Source organism: Spermophilus citellus, assembly GCF_964194105.1.
Source record: "Spermophilus citellus genome assembly, chromosome: 3".
Lineage (NCBI taxonomy): Eukaryota > Metazoa > Chordata > Mammalia > Rodentia > Sciuridae > Spermophilus > Spermophilus citellus.
Genome location: NC_138184.1, coordinates 224,260,111 through 224,279,780, shown reverse-complemented (window position 1 = coordinate 224,279,780; position 19,670 = coordinate 224,260,111). Strand labels below are relative to the sequence as shown.

The following is a 19,670-nucleotide window of genomic DNA, read 5'->3' as shown; positions in this document are numbered from 1 at the left end:
AGAGAGTTGAAGGAACCGCAGACATTTAGTGTGGGGCAGATGCAGGAAGCTCACCATCTCTGTCGTCAAACACTGGGAAGGTCGCCACGGGGGACAGGGTTTACCCTTGTTCTGAGGCATTAATCTGGAGAACCAACTGGGATGTGGGACCAGAGGGGAAGTATGAGATCAGAGATCAGCCCAGCCAGGGTGGGCGTTGGGGGGGGGCAGCCCTGGAAGCGAGGTGGTGCTGAGTTGGATGTTAGGGGTGTCATTCCAGTGGGGGTGATGGTGGGGAACTTAGGAAATAAAAGGAGAAGGACAAGCCAGTTCCTTATAGTTCTAGGTGGCACTGCAAGGAAAGGGAAGGGTTCCTGACTTCACCCTCTGTGCTGGCCACCAAAAATCTATGAGACGGTTCAGTGACTTTTGTTGTCCAGAAAAGAATGCTGAGCTCGAGGGGCTAAGTAACCTGGCTGAAGCCACTCAGCTGGAAGGTGGGGCAGGAGCCCCAACCCTGAGGACTGCTCAGAGTCTGGACTCGGCTCTGTGCAGGAGGATTTGGAGGAGGAATGTTTAGGCTGCAGCCAGCCAGAGAGCAGTGTTCCCTTTCTGGGTCCCACCTCAAAGATAGCAGGTCACAAAAGCTGATGGACTCAGAAGCATCCTGGGGAGCCAGAGAGCCTTGGAAATGGGCATCCCAGGTCCTTCTGACTGGACTAGAAGGGGGGTTTCTGGGAGGAGCAGTGAGCTCGGGCAGAGTCTTGCAAACCAGCTTCATTGCATTATCCCCCTCGGAGTCTGCTATTTCCTCAGCCATATTATTTTTTACTTATTTTTATTTAAATCTTGGGTCACCAAATGGGATTTAAAGACAGCTGAGCAAATCTTTATATATCTTGTACCTTAAAGCTTTTTCTTTCACAGAATTCAGGATCCTCTAAAGAGGAGGCGATCTTACAACAAACCACATTTTAAATTAGGTTCTGGATGGTGTGGTGAGTTAGCAGAAAGACGCTGAGGTCAACGCCAACCTCTCTCAAAGGTTGGAAGGCCTGTCTGCATGCTTAGGGACTGGAGCCTGGAGTGGCCATTCTGTGTCCTTGGCTTCCTCCTGCCAAGTCTTGCCCCTCTGGGCTTTTCCTGAAATGTGACTGTTATACCATAGTGAAGGTAGAAGCAAAGATAATGATAACAAAAGAAAAGAACAGCAACATTTTTCTCGAGCCCTGACTATGAGATCTTGGTTGTCCTCAGGTCTTAGCCCAAGTGAATACTTAATGGCAAGGCTGAAGGGTCATGGAGCCATTGTCATGTGTTAGATGCCTGCTGAGCATTTTAAACACAGCCTCTTATTAATGTCTGCAGCAATTTGCTGTGGCAGGTACCATTTCCCACCCATTTTTGACAGATGCTCTCTGAAGTTAAGTGCCTTACCCGGAATTAGCTAGAAAGTGCTAGCATGTGAACCCAGGAAATGTGCCCTCAAATCTCAACATCTTAACCATCATTCTGTCAGTGAAGGCCTTAACCCAGCTGCTTAGAGAGGACCAGAGGAGGCCTTCTGAGGATTGTCACCCCTCACAAGTTAGGAGCTTCCTAGGTCTCCAAAGAACCCCTCTTTGCATTTAATACTTATTACTAACTTAGCTACAACCGCTGCCCCCCATCCCAACTTTCAGACAATCCACTTTAGCTGAACTGTTAATTGCTCAGAACTATTCAAAGTGCAAAAGATAAGAAAGGAGGAAGCAATCTGAGCCAGGCACTGAACCTGCCACTGCCAGAGGCTTCCAGGGCTGAGGGCTTAGAAGTCTGTTGGTTTTATTTTATTTTCAACCAAAGACAAGGCTCTTTCTGAAATCCTTTCTTGGGTCTTTATTTTCAGCTCCCAGGGTGCTAGCTGCTTGCTTATTTCCCCAGCAAGGTGCCTCCTCTGGGCCTGTCATTAGCTCCACTCTTCTAGCTGCCTGAGCACATTGACAGCGGCTTCTATCTTCACCTCAGAAGGTGCAAATTACAGAGGCCCGGGCACCTGGAAGAAATGCCCTTTCTGAGCACTGATTGTCATTTTCTCTCCGTGTATGCTTTGTTTCCAAGTGGATCAGAGCTTAAAAGATCTTATGGGGCAATCACACTACTCTCTCTTCTAAAATGTGTCACCATGAATCCTCGGCGTCTTGGGGAAAAGACATTTCTCTGGATAACCGAGGGCTTAATTCACTTTCATCGCAGTATTCTAGCTGAACACATGTCTAAAATGCTTTCTCAGTTAAGCAAACGCCACCCAACCTCAGGGTCACATGGTGGCTTTCATGGGTCTGCGTGTTTTTGCTTCCAAGGGCTCCTTCCTCCATGACAAATGATCAAAAATGGTATGTGAGGACTGTATTCATATAATGATGAATACAAGGATATTTTATGTCAAAACATAACTTCCTTCCACCTAACTGTTCATTTTTTTCAATTTCTGATTTTAAAAGAAATTAAAACATTTTTGTGGGGCTTTAAAAGTACCATGGGCCCTCGGCATTGCCCCCTGAGCGTAAACGATGTGTTGGCCCCGCCAAATGTATTTCCTGGATTTTCTTGTGACTTGGGGCCTTGCTGGGATACTGTTTTTATCACACGATGGAGACAGCAGGAGAGTGGACCTTATTTGGTGAGGTCATCTTGGACAAGGGTGGGCTCGGGCACCAGTGTCCTTATGGGAAGAGAGAAAGACACCCTGGCACCAACACGGGGAGAAGGCCAAGGGACAACAGAGGCGGGGACTGGAGCGATGCTGCCCCCAGCCAAGACCACCAAGGACCGCCAGCAAGCCAGAGGCTGGAGGAGAAGGAGTTTGTCCCTCTGGGTCCCCAAGAAGGAACGAAGGGTGCTAGAGGAGCCAGGGGCCTTCTCGTGTCCTCCTCCTTCCTCCCCGGTGGGTCAGTGCAGGAAGACAGCACCGATGGTGTCAGCCGAGGTCCTGTGCACATGTTTTAGGCAGGGCTGACACCGAGGGAAAACCCAAGTCAACCCCTGGCTTCACCTGCTTTCAGCTGACTTTTAAAAAGTAACTGATGTTGGAGGCCACACAGATGAGCGATTTGTTTTTAGTCTCCTACTAACCTTTGCTAAGGAAGACTCCACTGACTTGGGGTTCTATGTGTAGTAGGCTTGGGGACTGCTTTTGGAACTACAGCTTGGGCCTGCACAGGGTCTGACCTGTTGGCATCAAGGGGCCCCAAACACCACCTATGCTGCCTTTTTCTGAACACGCATCCCACGAGGAGCCATGGAGATTTACACATGCGCAGACCACTCACCACCTCACCTCCATGGCCCTTCCCCAGGCCTTGGACCACCAGTTTTTCCATCTAATACAGATCCCCAAACTCTACCCCTGGGGGGCTGGATTTGGACTTGGGTCTCCCACCTCCACGCCTGGCCACCTTGTGAACAAACTCTTTTGTTTACGACCTGCATGGGGAGGGAGTGTGTAACCGTTGGAGGTGTGGGCTGGCTGCAAAATAAGAACTGAGAAAGTAGTCCCACAAAATAAACCCAGAAGACCAGAAATATAGATATTAAGAGCAAGGGCAATGATGGGTTGAGCAGACCTGATGGGTCTGACCCTCATGAGAGGAAAAATCCCGAGCTTGCTTTATTTCTGGTGGTACAGGGATTGGTAGGGAGCCTTTCAGGGGAAACCGGAGAGAGTGGGGGAAAACAGGTTGTTTGGTGCTTAGCAGGTTACGCCCATCTCTGGATGGCTGTGTTTGAACCTGAGGCTGTGAGCTAAGGCAGGGTGCCTGTAAGATCTGGGCTTTTTGAACCAGGGAGTCTCACCCAGGAGTTCCCAGAAAAGCAGCTTCCCTGCCTTAATGGCTCAACAGTATCCCTAGTTCATACACGGCTCCCAACAAAGCTCTCTTGAAAAACTCCTTGTTTCAGCGTTGTAGGACCTGGGGAGAACTGGCCTGGTTGGGCCACAGGGTGGCACGCTGAGCCAGGACCTCTTACATCCCTCAGCGCCTCTGGGACACAGGCGCGATTATTAACATCCTCATTTCCCCCTGGAGACACCTGCAGCCGCTAAATATCCCCGCTCTTCCCTGACTCTGACTGCCCCTTTCCAAGGTGCTCCTCATCAGGTCTTGAAAGTACAATACCAGGAGGCTGAATCCAGAGTATAAAGGGGTTCAGTTCAATTTCCAGAAAGTTCATCCAGAGTATGGAGCCCCCGCTGTGCCCCTCTCCAGCCAGGAACCTGTTAGCATGTGACCCCCCCAGGGGATGCCCTGCTGGGACCAGGTGCAGGCCAGCTACCTGGTCTGGCAAGAGCCGTCCTCCTTACACACTGGACCTCCAAGTCCTCCAATGCTCTCCTCCTGCTTTCACTTGGGCCCACGCCTCCGGCCTGCGAATTCTCACCCGAGCCTCCTGGTGGCTGTGGTCTGGCCCTCCTTCCCCTGCCTACCTCAGGAAGGTGCTCCTCTGAGTGACCGGCCTCCAGCCCCCTGCCCCCGCCACTCTGTGTCTGTCCCCTGGATGGTCCCCAGGCTGAGCCAGGCACTTCCATTTGACCCTCCCCACAATAGGCAGGAGGAGCCGGGCTTGCCATACCGATGTGGTCACTAGACTGCAAACTTCTTGAAAAAGGCACCACGGCTTCTTGTACCTTCCTCCTGTAGCGCACCTGGAACGTGGCCTCCACAGGCCGGGGGGTGAATGGGGATGCGCTTTTCCTGTTTATAAACATCCTGCTTCTCTGAATAGTCGTTTTGATTTTTCCTCATACACATGCTGACTGGAAAGTAACTGACTTGATTCCGTGTGTACATTTAATCCTGCTTTGCCCACATTTAGTTCAAATTGGGAGTGTTTACTAATATTTCCTAGACAAAATGTACTGTGAGGCGCGGAGAAACAGCTAAAGTACAAGCTGCTGCAGGGACCTCATAGTCAAGAAAGGCTTTAAACCTGGGAAGACACGATAAAGGCCATGATGTGCATTACCACGGCGACAAGGCGGCTACAGATACCTGGTGGAGCGGGGGATCAGGTTGTACAGAAAACTGAAACCGTCCTGGAATCAGGCTACAACTTGAAAAGAGAAGGGAGACGGACAGACGGACACACCCCACTCCAACACTCTAAGGAAACCACTGGGAATGTTGGGCAGAGCTGGATAAAGCTGGAAGGTATCCTGGGTTATGTGTGCACAGTGCCTCATCTTTCGGACCAGCTTATCCTGGACTTGGTGAGCCCTGGACCACCTCTTAAGATTCATTTTTCTTTTCTTTTTTTTTTTTTTTTTGGTGCTGGAAATCAAACCCAGGACCTTGTGCATGCAAGTCAAGCACTCTACCGACTGAGCTACATCCCCAGCCCTAGATTCATTATTAATTGTGGTTAAACCCCAAATTTTCAAGCATGGGAAGAGTTTAATTTGAGATGTGTAAGTCAGATCTGTTGACACTGATGAGTCAGATGGGAGATGATGCAGAAAGTGGAGGGTCAGGCTGGGAGATTTCGGCAGCTGCCTTGGGAGAGGGTCTGACTGAGGTGATGGGGGAAGGGATAGGCGGGAAGGTAGGGTGTCAGCAAAGACTTCATTTATAAATGAGGATTTTGTCAAATCTGAGTTTCCATTTGTCTATGGGTTGGCAAAGAGGAGGAGATGCTGATACATGTCAGGAAATACCAGACTGGAAAGATAAACGTAATAGAAGTCACTGCTTGTTTAATAAGCAGCAAATGCTGGGTCTCTCTAGGGGGCTCTGTTGCTTCCGTATGCACCTCTTGGATCTTGGGTAAGCTGAAAATGAGCCACGGGGCATCAGCTGTCAGAAGCCGGGTGCTGCAGGGTGACCTGCCTGGAACCATGGCTTTCCGTGCCTGTCATTCATGCTGATGATGAAGCTCTCGGTCACTGTGAGTTCATGGCTGAAGGCAGCTTGGCAATTTGGGGGGCACATGGCCTTTTTTATGATACACTCCTCTTTCAGTCCTTCACAGCTGACTTTATGAGCGGGAAGGTCGTGTGCTGAGTGAAGTGGAAGAAAGTCTAGATGGAAGGAAGTTGATGGTGTGTTTGAAACAGGAAAAGTGTTGAAAGGTTCAAACGATGAATACCAAGAAAACACAAGTGTGTGCAAACAATGTACACACCTAGTTATCCCTTCAAAATAAATAATAACGGAAAGCATTAATTCTTCTAGTTCATAGATGAGGACACCCAATACTTAACTTAGCTCTGTTAAGTATTGTTTCAGGGTGTAGAGAGTGGAATCAAAGCTACCAACACCCATCCCTGGTCCTAAGGGCCCTTCTAGGTCTTTTTTTTTTTTTTTTTTTTTTTTTTTTTTGGTACCAGGGATTCCCTTTTTATTTTGTATTTTGAGACAGGGCCTCACTAAGTTGCTGAGGTTGGCTTTGAACTTGTGATCCTCCTGCCTCAGCCTCCCGAGCTGCTGGAATTGCAGACATGTGCCACTCTGTCCTTTGGCTCTATGGCTTTATAGCCACAAATAATGGCTCTTTGTGTGGTTCTCTGTAGTGACGCAGACAGTCCTGTGTTAGATCCCGTTCCCCTCTAATTGTACAACACAGTGCTTCATTATCCAAGTATGTAAGCTTCTTCTGGAAGCAAAGTGTTATGAGTCCAGATAAATTGATGTTGATTTGCAGCCCCTGGGAACGCCAAAGGGATCCATAAACTTTGAGTCAGAATATTTACTAGTGGTTTCCACCTGTGGGAGCTCTGTGCTGTGTCATCTGTATTGTGCTCTTGGGTTTAGAAAGCCCACGAATAACTGGGAGCAGATGGGTAAATATTGGCAACAAGCTTATTTCTTAGTAGAGGGGGAATCGTGGTGTGGGCTTACATTGAATCACAGACGTTAAATGCAATTAACACTTTGAAGGGAACATAGAAAAAGATGCCAGAGGAAATGATCTTGTAATGAAATCTCTTAATGCTCCAAATACCGAAAGACCATCGGGAGGGTCTGGGCAGTGTGTGTCCACAATGAGCAGCTGGGGCTGACGGATGAAGGCATCGGCATGGTTCTAGAAGTCAGGATCGTGGTGATGAACCCTGAGGCTACTGATGCCAGTATCTGTTAACTACCTATCAGCAAGAGCTGACCAGAATGGCTTTACAGGAGTCTCCTTGAAGCCACACCTTCCTCCTTTCTGTCAGTCTTGAGCTTTTGGAGTTCTGTCCTGTCTTGTCCTGTCAGTAATGATGTCCCTGCCTCCATATCAAGGTGGGACTGAAATCTGCATGTGATGAGCCTGGGGCCAGGGCCACTGAAGGAGTCCAGGGTGGGGGTTAGCCTGTGGTCCACGCTGACAATATGACCGTCTCTCCAGTCGGGAAGGCTGGTGATTCTGGGGGCTTGCGGTGGCATTGGAAAGAAAGGGACATAAGGAAGACATGGCCGTTTTCAGAACTTGGTGGGTCTGACTTTGGAGGAGCTTGGGTAAAAAGAAGTTGCCTGGGAAGTTGTCCAGGGAAGGGAGGGCCAAGCTGAGGCTGCCGGACGTCTCTTCTTTTGGACTCAGGAGCACAGCTCCAGGGGATCTGGGGATGGTGCACAGGCAGGATGCTGTCTCCTACGCCCCAGCGGATCTCAGTGTTCATGCTGTGTCCTGGAGCAGCAGTCTAAGTGCTGCCCAGAATGATTTCTTGGGCTGCTTCTGGGATGGTCTCTGTCCCACCTGAGCTAGACGATTTGGCCCTGTCTGGAACTTGTCTAGACAAATAGTTCAAAGAAGAGCGTGTCTTCGTCATGAAGAGAAACCAGAAAAAAATGTGACAGAAAAGACATACTTGGAACTAAGGTTTGCTTCAAAATGTTGGATGATAGTATTTGCATGACAGGCTTAAAATCAAAAACTGTTTTTAGTTTATGAGAAGACACAGTAGCTTCCTTGAATACATCTCAGCACCTGCTAGGTTGGCCACCAAGTGCTTGGATTTCCTGGGTTTGCCTGACTTTTCAAATGGTACAAGGCTATGGGTTATACAGTTGGCTTATTCTGAGGTGTGCACTGCTTTTATCTCAAAATAACATGAAATTAAGGTTAAAAGTCAATTTCCTAGCCACACTTTAGTTCCAGTATAGGAAATTATGAAAATTCTTGGTAATAGCAATACCAGAAGCTTCACAAAAATACTAATGGAGTATAAAATCGGTATTTTCAGCTTACTTTTGATTGTTTGAATCAACTTCCTTGAGGCATAACTTATATACAAAAGTAACCTGTTTTAAATGTCTAGTTTGATGAGTCTTGCTGAATATGTACACCTGTGTAATAGCTATCTCAGTTAAAATATAAAACATTTACATTTGAAGTTTGTACAGATTTGTTTTTTGTTTCCTGATGTGTGTGTATATGAGAGAGAGAGAGAGAGAGAGAGAGAGAGAGAGAGAGAGAGAGAGAGAGAATTTTCATTATCTCTGAAAATGAGGATACTTAAAAGAAACTCCCATCTCTTCAATGGACCTTCTCAAAGGAACTACCAATTACCTACAGATGTCACAATGGTTCCTCTTGCTGGAGGCCTTCCTGCTGATTGCCTGGGCTCAGAGGAGGGCCCCAGGCTCTTCTGAAGGTCTTTATTAATATTTACTTTCAAAATTCACATTGTCTTTGAACAGCTCTCTTTATATTGCAAAACATTTTTGGGAACTTGAATCACAGGTCCTCAAAATCACTTCTCTTCCCTTGGAATCTGGACAATTCCTGCTCAGAAGATAAGGGGACTGATGTAATGGCAGGTGGCCCTAAGATGTAGGGCAGGTGACCTGGAGAAAGGGAGCTGAGGGAGATACTGGTGAGGAGCCCACGTCTTTGCCCGTGTGTGTGTGATGCAGGAGAAAGCCCAGGATGGAGGGGCATCCTCTGGACATGAGCCACAAGGGCTGCCTTCCTGTCCTGACTTTGCAGCTACCTGAACTCTGCAGTTGACCTTAGGTGAGCTACTGACCCTCCCCCAGCTCCCAGGACCAGTTTCTCCCCCAGAACAATGGGGTTGAGTGGATGAGCAGGACGCCCTCCAGCTCTGCCCCAGGCACGGATCCCACCCAGGCTCTAGCTTTCCAGCTGCTTCCCTGGACTTTCTGTATGCCTAAGACTCCCCCCACCCACTGCCCCCACCCCAGCAAAACCAGATCTAGTGTGTCTGCATATTCACAGCAGACAGTTCAAGTCCATTTCCTATGGGACACAATCCTCTAAACCCCTTTTCTGTAAGTTGTCCATGCAGAGGATCGCCCATGTTTTACAGAAGCACCCCAACAGGGTCTTCATTCATCGTCTCTTGAAATGACTGACAAACCACATGACGTCATGCCTGAGTCCACCTTGTTCTTTAAGACGGTCCAGAGCCACAGTCTCCCTAATGGTCTCCCATTTCTACTTGTTCCTTCTCATCCACTGTCCACTTGCAGCCAGAGTGCTCTTTTACAAATATGCATGGACCTTGTCACTCCACCGTTTAGAGCCTGTGGGTGGCATCTGGATGCTCTTAGATGAAATTCACAGTCCTTCCATGGTCTGCGTGGTCTCCTGCACATTCCTGTACATACCAACTAGGGCTGTCTCCTGAAGTCCACTCTTCCCTTGACAGAAGTTCAAGTGGCTCATGACCATCCACATATGGGCGACTCTTCCACCCTCCTGTGCAGCTGGGAGCGGGAAAGAGCTGAGCCCCCTGAGGGAGGTTTGCACAGTTCTGGGTCTTGTGGCTTGGCGAAAGGAGGAGGCACGCTGTCTCTGGCACATTCTGGGAACTCGTAAGTGTTTATGGGATGAGCAAATATAGCCACAACAGTGGGATCCATGTTTCTCATTTTTTTCCCTCTCCAGTTCTCAGGCCTGTTATAAAAGGGGTGGAGACATCTCACGGTTCAGAGGTGACAGGATCCTTCTGAGTGACTTAGCAAATCTGCAGGGGAACCAGGTCTAAATTCATTGCATTCACGGCTCACAGAGAACACCTGGTCTACAAACACCAGTTAAATGAAACTGGAACGTGTTACTGCACAGAGAGCCCTTACAGGAGTCAGGCTTGATCTGCTGTCTGGGGCCCTGTAATAATTCATGATATGACTAGAGAATATCGGTTCTGAAAGTTAGACAACCTTTGAAAGGAACTGGGCTGAAGTGCACTTTGTGGTTAGAAATACCTAGTGTCAGAGAGCATATCGACCCTGCTGGATACAGTGACGGTTCCAAGTAACCACAAATTGGCTGGCTGGTTGAACAGACGTTAGACACTGTCTCCTACAGAGCAACCTCACAGAGCCACGAGATCGACACCAGAAGACCAGATGCTCGGGAGGCTATCCTTTCTTCCTTCAGAAAAGAGAAGCATCCTTTGGAATTACAGAGTCAGACTGCAGTCTGGGGTACAGCTTTATGACCCGAGGCAAAATTCCTTAGTCTCTGAGCCTCAGCTTTAACACATAAATGGGGCATCCGTGCCTTTTCCCACACTCCCCACATCTAATCCATCAGTAGGTGCGTTAGCTATGCCTCCAAAAGACATCCCAGATCTGCTTTTTTTTTTTTTTTTCCCATCTCCTTTAACTTTCCTCTGGCTCAAGCCACCACACCTCTCCAGCAGACTCTGGTGGAGGCCTCCCCTCTGGCCTCCTTGCCTCCACTTACACTTTTCCCATTTCTTAACTACACAGAGTCCAGGTGAAATTTTAAAACCCTCCACTGACTTCTCATTCAACTCATAATAAAATCCAAACTTCCTGCCATGCCAAGGTCCGGGAGGTCCTTCCTTTATAAACTGCCTGCTCCCTGCTCTCTGACCTCAGCCTTTTCACCATATTCCGTCTCTTCAGGAAAACACTGGCCTTGTCAGGCCTCAGCTCCTTGCTGCTGCTCTTCCTTTTAAACTAACACCCTCTTCTTACATCCTTCAAGTCCTTTTAGAGAGCTCATCCCCTCTTCCCTCGCTGCCTGTCATCCTGGGTTTTATTTTCTTCAGTGTATTTATCAACGATTTAAACCATTTACGTGTTTTCTCATCTTTGTTTGCTTTTTTTCTCTCACCATCAGAGGGAGGACTTGGATCCTTATTCACTGGGAAAGGGGCTGGCATCAATGTGCAGAAGAGCGTCTCTGACCCCTCTGGGGGAAAACAGGCTCAGACTTCAAGTGCTGAAGGGTGTGGAGACTGAACTAGGCCACCTGGTCACGATTCTCAGATATGCTCCCTTGGGGGTTTGCAAGGAGACACGAGAGAGAGAGTTTCTAAAGTGTACCCAGAATATAAATGCACTGAATAACACAGGGGAAAACAAAAAGTTGGGAGTGAGGTTTGAATCAGTGAACACTCCAGGGTGATTGCAGCAAGTAGCCGAGGGCCTAAGGGAGAGCTTGGCGCGACTTCAGTGTGCCTGGCTTTCTCCAGAGGGCATCGCGGCTCTGACAGCCAAGCCACCAAAAGTTCTGGTAACTTGGGGGGAAAATGTGGACAATTTCATATATTTCAAAGAGGCCTTGGTTTAGGTGGATAGAGGTGGGGTATGGAGGGCGGGCAAGCAACGGGCAGGGGTCAATTCTCGCTGCACAGCCTGGAGGCTCCACCCACATTTTGGGTGATCCGGTTTAGTTTGGGCAGTTTTGCTCTCATCACTTACTCATCTCCTCCCAAAGGTCTCTCAGAGGAAGTTTTCCACCATTTTACCTTGGGTGGTTGATTTTCTCTCTTTGTCCCTTTTGGGAGAGAAACTGGGTGAAGCATTATTGGATTTTACCCTGATTTCCATGAAACCTGAAAATTAGTGGTGACCATCCAGTATTATCAGATCTGTGCAAGACAGTCAATGAAAGTGGATTCTCAGGGACCAGACTTCCTTCATTCACAAATGTGTCTGCAATCACAGGTGGTACAGGCTATGAGGGATCGCAATCTTCTTACGTGTCCCATTAAAAGGGAAATGAGAATTTCCATGTATTCTGAATAAGTTGAAATTCTGAGGTGCAGAAGAGACAATAAGGGGATGCCTTACAAAACATACTTAAGTTGCACTTTAAAGGTGTTCTTTCCATTTTTTTTTTTTTAGGGAACATGTGGTCACTTGACACTCAGCGTTTAGGTGCCATTTGAGTCTGTGGGAGAGCTCAGACTCACCAGCAAACCATGAGAGGTGAGGGAGACTCTGTTCACAGCACAGAGCTGGGGGAGAGTTGGGGGGCTTTCTGAGTGCCCTCATGCTCTGCGTTAGGCAGAGGGCAGATTGACAGGGATGGGAGGGAATTACTGAATTAACAATAATAAGGGGCCCCCAAAGCCCAGCAGAGTTCATACAGGGGCTGCTAAGCATGCCAAGTATCGTTTCAATCTGATGTCAGACCCAGTGGAAAATCCAGGCAGGATAGAATGAGACTACCCAAGCTTAAAGCAGAGGAGCAACGTTAGAGCTGGAGTAACAGACGGGTTGGGTCAGCCTCTAACCCAAAGTCAGGTCCATGTCACTGCTGAGTTCTTGGCCCAACGGCCAACAAGCTCATCTTCAAATACCTCTAGGGACAGCGAGCTCAGAACCTGCCTAGGCACAAAGCTACTAGATCCTGACTCCGGGCTCCAGTCATTACCCTAATCTCCAGTGAAAACCTGTGCCCACCACCTTCCCCAGGGCAGCGGGTCCAACTGAGCCCAGATGTGCAGGGTGCTTCTCCAGTGCACGCTGCTGCAGGAGGTTAAAGGCAGCCATCTCGTCCTAGGTCCCCTTGCCTGCAGGCTATGCCCATTCCAATTGCTGTTCTCCAAGGGTGACCGTCCACTGGCCACCTCACAACATGACATGGCATCTCCAACAGATGACATTCCAAGGATGCCTAGAATTGGCTCAGCCACTGGGGACCCTGTGTCCCCCCCGCCCCCCCCCCCCCCCCCCGCAGTCCAAGGATCACCCTCTCCTGGCTCTGGCCAGTGCTGAAGCCTCTTCATCTTGGACTTGTGTGATTGATTTTTTGAGCCTAAACGCATGAGTTTATATTTAACCTTGATAATTCCATTTTATTGGTTTTGGCTTGGATTTATAGCCACTTAAAATAATGATGATAGCTTACATTTAATTACAATTTTCTGATCATCAGAGTGCTTTCCCATATGCTGTTACTGCCCGGTTGGATTCCCTTATTCCCATGTCAGCTGGCCCTCCTAACTTCCCACCTGGAAATATGATTAGCAGGAATGGCATCGATCGCCACCGACAGACTCACAGCAAAGAGCCAGAGACTCAGTCTTGGGAAAGGCTCTCTTTATTCTCAGCACATTCTCAGGAGGAAAGGACAAAAGGCATACCTCGAAAACTACTTGAAGAAGATGACTGCAAAGAGTGAGGAGTACGAGGAGGAAAAATAAAGCAGCCCAAGGAAAGAGAAGAAAACTGGGGGAGGTTTCTGTAACAGAAAGGGGGGTCAGAGAAGGCCCCCAGAGACCTGGACACACGTGGACTCATCAATCAACTGACTTCCTGCTGTTCCAAAGACAATTTCAGACAACCAATTTTTGACTTGGTTTTGTTCTCTCCACTGTCGACTAATTCAGGATTTGCTTTTGAGTCAAAAAGAAGCATACAACATGTGGCACCCGACACACACTTGAAATAATTGTTCAATAAATGAAAAAATATACCATAACAGACTGTTTCAGAGATATGTTGACACCAAGAAATGCTGTATCCAAGCCACTTGATGAGGTTTTACGACGTTTGCCCTGGGACACCACTCTTACCCATGACACTCCTGGGGGGTACAATTAGATTCGAATCAACTGTCTGTAGCTCAGTTAAGATCAATTGTCTGTAGCCTGCTATGTGCAGTTTCTGCTCTGTAAGCTACAACTCCAGACGTATCACGACACACCCGGAGTCACAAATCTCTAACCTTGAGTATTCCCCACGGCACTAGTTTTGGAACCTGCATATGAAAAGAGAAAAGTCGTTCCCTTGGGATGGCTTGATACTGGGGAACTCATGTTGGGCTGCACACATCACGAGATTCTTTCCCCAACTCTTTCCATCCTCTTTTCAGGAATCTACTTCAGAATTTTGTTAGTCATCATTTTACCAGTCGGTACCTTTTTTGGAAAGTATTTTTTAAAAAAATGTATTTTGGAAGTTATCATTTCATGGTCTCCAATGAAATGGAGACAAGTGTGTGCCTCTGCAGACTTAACACCATTTCCCCGCAGTACCTAAGGGTCGCATCTGAAAAGGCTTTTAGCATTCTGAGTAATGATTTATATAAACCTGGGGAAAGAAATCCTGGTCGTTAAATTAATTAATTACTGATTCATAGAGCAACTGCTGTGTGCTAGGACATGGTCAGATAGAAGAAGGGAGCCGGTGGGGAAGGATGGCAAGTGAGCATGGCCGGTCCCTGTGCTGAGGAAGAAGGTGACACTGGAACATAAATGAAACCTGATACCAGAGGCTGGGATGCTGTGTGCAGGCAGGTGGTGGTCAGGGAGAGAGAGGAGGAGGCCATCGTTGCTAGGGACAGTAAGGTCGTTGACCACTGAAGAATGGAAGGAAGGATGAGATAAGATGGCAGTGTACTGTGGGACCTGGCTGGGAGGGCTCTGGCGGAGATGGGGAGATGGTTGGGAAACAGGCCCGACAGTGGACAGCCCAGCTGAGGAGTAGAGTCCAGAGACCTCACTCCACCCAGCTAGTCCTCTGTCCCCACAGGTTCTCAAGTAGGGAGGACTTGGCCAGCGTGGCTTCAGCAGAACAGTGCACCTTTCGGAGAACTCACTGGGGGTGAAGGTGGGCGGGGCTGGAGCCAGGAGTCTCCCCAGGCTACCTTCCCCAGAAGAGGTTTTCTCGGTACCTTTCTCATTCAAGTGAAATCTCCACTCTTAAGGAAACTCACTCTGGTGTCCTCTAAAGGGATTCACCTGGGAAAGGTTTAGAATTAACATTTTGATTGAAATAGTTTTTGTATCTAAATGTGCTAACTTAAGTGCTTAAAACCTCCCTTTCCTCTACCACACTGACTGCGGTGTTCATGTCCTTCCGAGGATGCAACTAAGGTCAGCATGAGCTTTTATTTAGTGCCTGTCGGAATGATCACCACTTCTGCATGGGTGAAAGATGAAAACAGAGCTAGAAAACAAAAATGCATTCGACTATAATTATTTGTAGAGAGCGGTGCAGTCATTGAGCTCCTGGTGCATGTCTGCACAGACACGAAGGTTTCAGAATAGGAAATGCATGATGGAGGCTGCATCCCGATCCTCTGAAGCCACAGAACTTGCCTCACTATGAAGTCAGGAGGTACTAATGAATGAGGAAATGTTAAATATTTTTTTAATGTTTTTTTTTAAATTTTAATATTTATTTTTTAGTTCTCGGCGGACACAACATCCCTGTTTGTATGTGGTGCTGAGGATCGAACCCGGGCCGCACGCATGCCAGGCGAGCGCGCTACCGCTTGAGCCACATCCCCAGCCCCAAGGAAATGTTAAATATTAAAGAATTTTTAAAAGTTCAGACATGTTGGCCTTCAGCTGGCCGCTCACTCCCCAAACCACCCTTTGGATTAGATAGAAAGGAAGTGGAGGCCGGTTTTCAGAAACATGGAGTTTTAAAATGATGAAAGTGGCGGAAGGTGGAGACTTCCCACTGTTTCCCATTTGCTCGTCCCCTTGGGAGGCTGGTGGAGTCAGTTTTGAAGGCAGGATAAACCATTGCACAGAGCAGCTGAAGGGCCACTGAAGGGCCATTCCATGGGGGGCCCAGCCTCCTCACACAGAAATAACCTGGAGGCTTGATTGCCTCCAAGGAGGAGAATAAATTAAAAACATAAAACACTTTTCCCTATCAAATGTGTGGGTTGGACTGCTCCATCAATCCCTGCTCTCCTTGCAGTTCTCTGGAACACAGACTCCCCGTTTGGGGGCCCTGGGGACATTTTCCTCTTGCCCCTTCTCATCCTCCTGGGCCATCTCTCACTAAACCAGACACTCCGATGAACGTGGGGTGAAGTTCTGGGGAGTTGGTGTTTCCTGGCAGCAAATAGCGGTTTCATCTAATTCCGATGCGCTTTGTCTAGGCTGCCGTTCACCCCTTCACTAGCGAGACAACATCCAGGCTGCACATTTTATTTCAAACTTATCCTGAGCCCTGAAGTCTTGGCAATGAAAAGGTTAGGGCAAGAGCATTAACATAGAAAGACCAGGAGATTAATAGACCCACGGGCTTCCTCTCCCTACGTAGCAGGTACATGATATTGGGCTAGTTAACTGCATCTTTCTGAGGAGGCTGGTTGTTTTGATCTGTAAGATGGGGGTGATATTAGGTAATGCTTAAGAGTGGAGTGAGAATTAATGGGGACAATATGGACAGAAACCCCCTGATAATTAATAGCAAACAATAAACTTTTGATAAAAGTTTGCTATTATTAGCTCTTTTGCTGATTTTCAGCAGCTGCACATAAAAAAAAAGTCTTTCAAATAATTGGGGCTAGATAGCACAGCTCAGATATTGATTAAAAGGAAAGAAATCCTTCTGAGTAGATTACATGCAGTGAACTTGAGCATTTCAAAGGAGTGGGTGTGGTCTGGTAAGGGTACTCAGGGAGTGGACCTGGAGAGAACACGGAGGGAGCCCTTCCCAAGTTAGGTTATGCTCCTTCCCATCCTGATTGGCCACCAGGTACATGTCTTCAGGGTGGGGACTGAGCAATGTGATGCTCACACAATTCCTGGATCAGACGTGACTGAGGGCTAGAAACCAGAGCTTGGTGGGCAGAAAGATTCAGAAGAAAGGACCACTGGAGGGTTGCCCATCGCTCCTCTTTGTGACAGGAACTTGATTGTACTGGGGAGCTTCTGGTTTCCACACAACCTTACAAAGGGTTGCCGACTTCTCTGGGCCTGGGAGGAGTGAAGGTGGTGTGGAGCCGAAGCTGAGTACCCTTCCTGTGTCCCTGCCTCCCTCCCACCCAGCACAGCACAGATCAGGTGGAGAAGCCCCGAGTGATCTGGAGAATCGTGAATTCCTGATTCTCAGCCTTCTTTGTTGGAAGAGCGGCCTTTCTGTGGTTAATGATGCCAATCAATGGAGGGTGTGGGAAGAAACACCCTGACTCAGAAGGCTGTGAACTTCTGAGGTGCTGAGGGTGAGGATTAGCTATTATGCAAAGAGAAAGCGGGAATCAATTCTGTTCTCCACCGACTGCCAGTGGGATCCAGTCACCAAGGGGGACAGCAAGTCCTGGGGGCCATCTGCCAAATAGGAAGGCGAAAAATGACAGCTTTCCTCAGGGAAAACCGAGCAGTGTGCTAAGTTTCAAAAGGGGAAAAACCAAACCAGCAACTTGATGCTACTTTTCCTCCTTGAAAAAAGGCAAAATAACTAGGACCAATTACTTTAAATTTAACCTTACGTTCCTAGGAGCCCTCATGCTTTATCTTCCTTCAAGATATGAGTCACGCTGTTTTATTGAAGAGATGGTATATTTTGAAGGAGAGTGAAAGCAGGCTCCTTTTGGGGGGTACTTTCCTGTTTGGGGTGTGTGTCTGAACTTCTGGAAAGCACTTACTATCATTTGTTACCATCCTCGTTATTGCAACAAACTTGGTCCAAATTCAAAAGAAAGCCTTTACTTTTCAGCAAGGATAAAAAACCCTCCTAGCACGTTTCACAGTTCACACCACAAAACTCTCAGCTTGGCTCTGGCACACACTCACGCGCACCCACGCTGCACAGAGCAGGTTTCCCTTCCCTGGCTCCCTGCTGGGCGACCCGTTCTGCTACTGGGAACCCAAACACTCTAAGTGACTCAGTCCTGCTGCCTGGAGAACACCCAACCTTGCAGAGATGACATGGAGCATCAGAGGTCTCCTAACCCAGAGAGGGCTGGCAGAGAGCTACCATCCAGTCCCAGCACCCGTCCATCACACCACAGCGCTCTCCCTCTTTCTCTCTCGGAGGCAGCATCCCATCTGGGTGGGAGCCCGCCGGCATGCAGTACTTGCCTCTGCCTGTCAGCCCTGGCTCAGGTGTGCCCCTCGCCCTTGCGTTGCAGGTGGATTTCCCACTGGCCAGTCAGACTTCAGAAGCTCCTAGTACCCTCCTTTGTCGCCTGCAGCTGGAATTCCTGCAGGCTGCTCCGACCTCACAGGATCAAACTCTGGACTACTGAAAGGCAGGTGAAGGGAGGGTGGAAAACACGGAGCGGAGTCCTGGGCTCTGGCAGCAGATCTGACTGTACAGAGGCAGCCAGGCTACAGTATCTGCGGAGAAGCCTAATACATGGACTGGAGTTTTGTTTTGTTTTTGAAATATGATTTAACCTGCAGACCCCCACCCAGCACACAAGAGAGTGCCTCTTCTGAGGTTTGCCTCATATGCCCCCCGGGTTGATTCGGTGAGACTGCTGATCTCCAAGGAGGGCCATGCACCCTGACCTTTTGGGAAAAAACTTTATTCACGGTTCATTTTTCACTTCCAGGAAGATGCTGTCTCTCCTGGATGGCATTCAGAGTGGCATTAGCTGGGAATGGGTTGCTGTACTGCTGTTGCAGGTGGGAAAGAGGCTCAGAGATGGTTCCACAGGGATTGTTTCTGAGTGGAACATTTGGCTCTGCAATTGGGAAAACGTAGAATGTTTGCTGATTTTCCTTGAACTCAGATTGACCTCTCAGCCTCTCAGTCTTGCTCAACAGCTGGGCGGTCCCCTTTCCCCAGGGCACTGGCTACCTCCAACACTCCACTTCTGTTTGGGTGGGCGCCCCTCCTGCTGTTTGCTGTTCTCTTTCTTCTTCCCCTTCCTCCTGCACTCTCCTTTGGGAAGGTTCAGTCAGCCCACACTCTCCAGAAGCATCTGAATATTCTGGCATCCTATACAATCAAGTCGCTTTCTGTCATCTCTGTGTTGCTTCTCAAAGCAAGAGGAGGCAGGGGTGGTGGGAAGAAGATGAGGGGAGACGAGCAGAGGCTGTGCCTTGGGGTCCAGTAGCAATGACTTCTTCCCCTGATCCCTACCAAATTACCAGGCAATATCAGAGACAGGAGTTTGCAAAGTCTAAGGGGTGATGGGGGGGCGAGGTCGGGGGGAGGGACATTTGGAGTGTTGACTACAGAGGTGCCAGGGGCGGATGGGATTGTTCTGGGTTGGTTACAGGGGTGGCACTGAATATGTGTGTTTGTCAAAATTAATATAACTCTACATTAAAAAGGGTGAGTTTTACTGTCTGTAAACTTTAAGGACATGCTGAAGCTGTATAATAAAGAGATTAAATTAATCAAGTTTAAGGACTTTTTAAGTCCCCCAGGTCAGTTGAGCCTCTTTCTCCTTCATCTCAGAAGGCCCTCCAGGGGCGTGATTAAGCTTATTCACTGCAGAGAAACCAGCCATGAGCTTGGAATTTAACAGGTAATTTAACACCAGTGGAAGGCATCCTCTGCCTGGTGCAGGGTCAGCAGCTGCCTCGCAATACATAGAGACCCATTCCCTCTCTGTTCTCCATGGTGGAGAGTATGGATTCCATGCAGGAGACCAGAAAGATCTGTAGCAAGGCTGTGGGCCAGAAGCAGGCAAGAAGGGCCAGGTCATAGACAAAGCAGCAAAGAAAAACACCTGTGGATCTGAGAGCATGACAGATCTGGTAGCTGAAAGCAGTGTTCCCAATCTGGCTCCACAGTAGGCCCAGAGCT

General features: G+C 48.4%; 1 protein-coding gene across 2 annotated transcripts in view; it reads right to left on the bottom strand.

Annotated features, from left to right (window-relative positions):
• The window catches only part of CNTNAP2 (contactin associated protein 2), a 1,934,648-nt gene that overhangs the window by 40,540 nt on the left and 1,874,438 nt on the right, over positions 1–19,670 (bottom strand). Inside the window, exon 1 of one of the 2 annotated variants that reach the window (XM_081283563.1) lies at positions 17,990–18,360. The exons of the other annotated variant lie outside the window; for it this stretch is intronic. The gene's annotated coding sequence lies outside the window, so the exon portion shown is untranslated. Of the gene's footprint in view, positions 1–17,989; positions 18,361–19,670 lie in introns of those variants that run through there. 2 annotated transcript variants of the gene reach the window in all.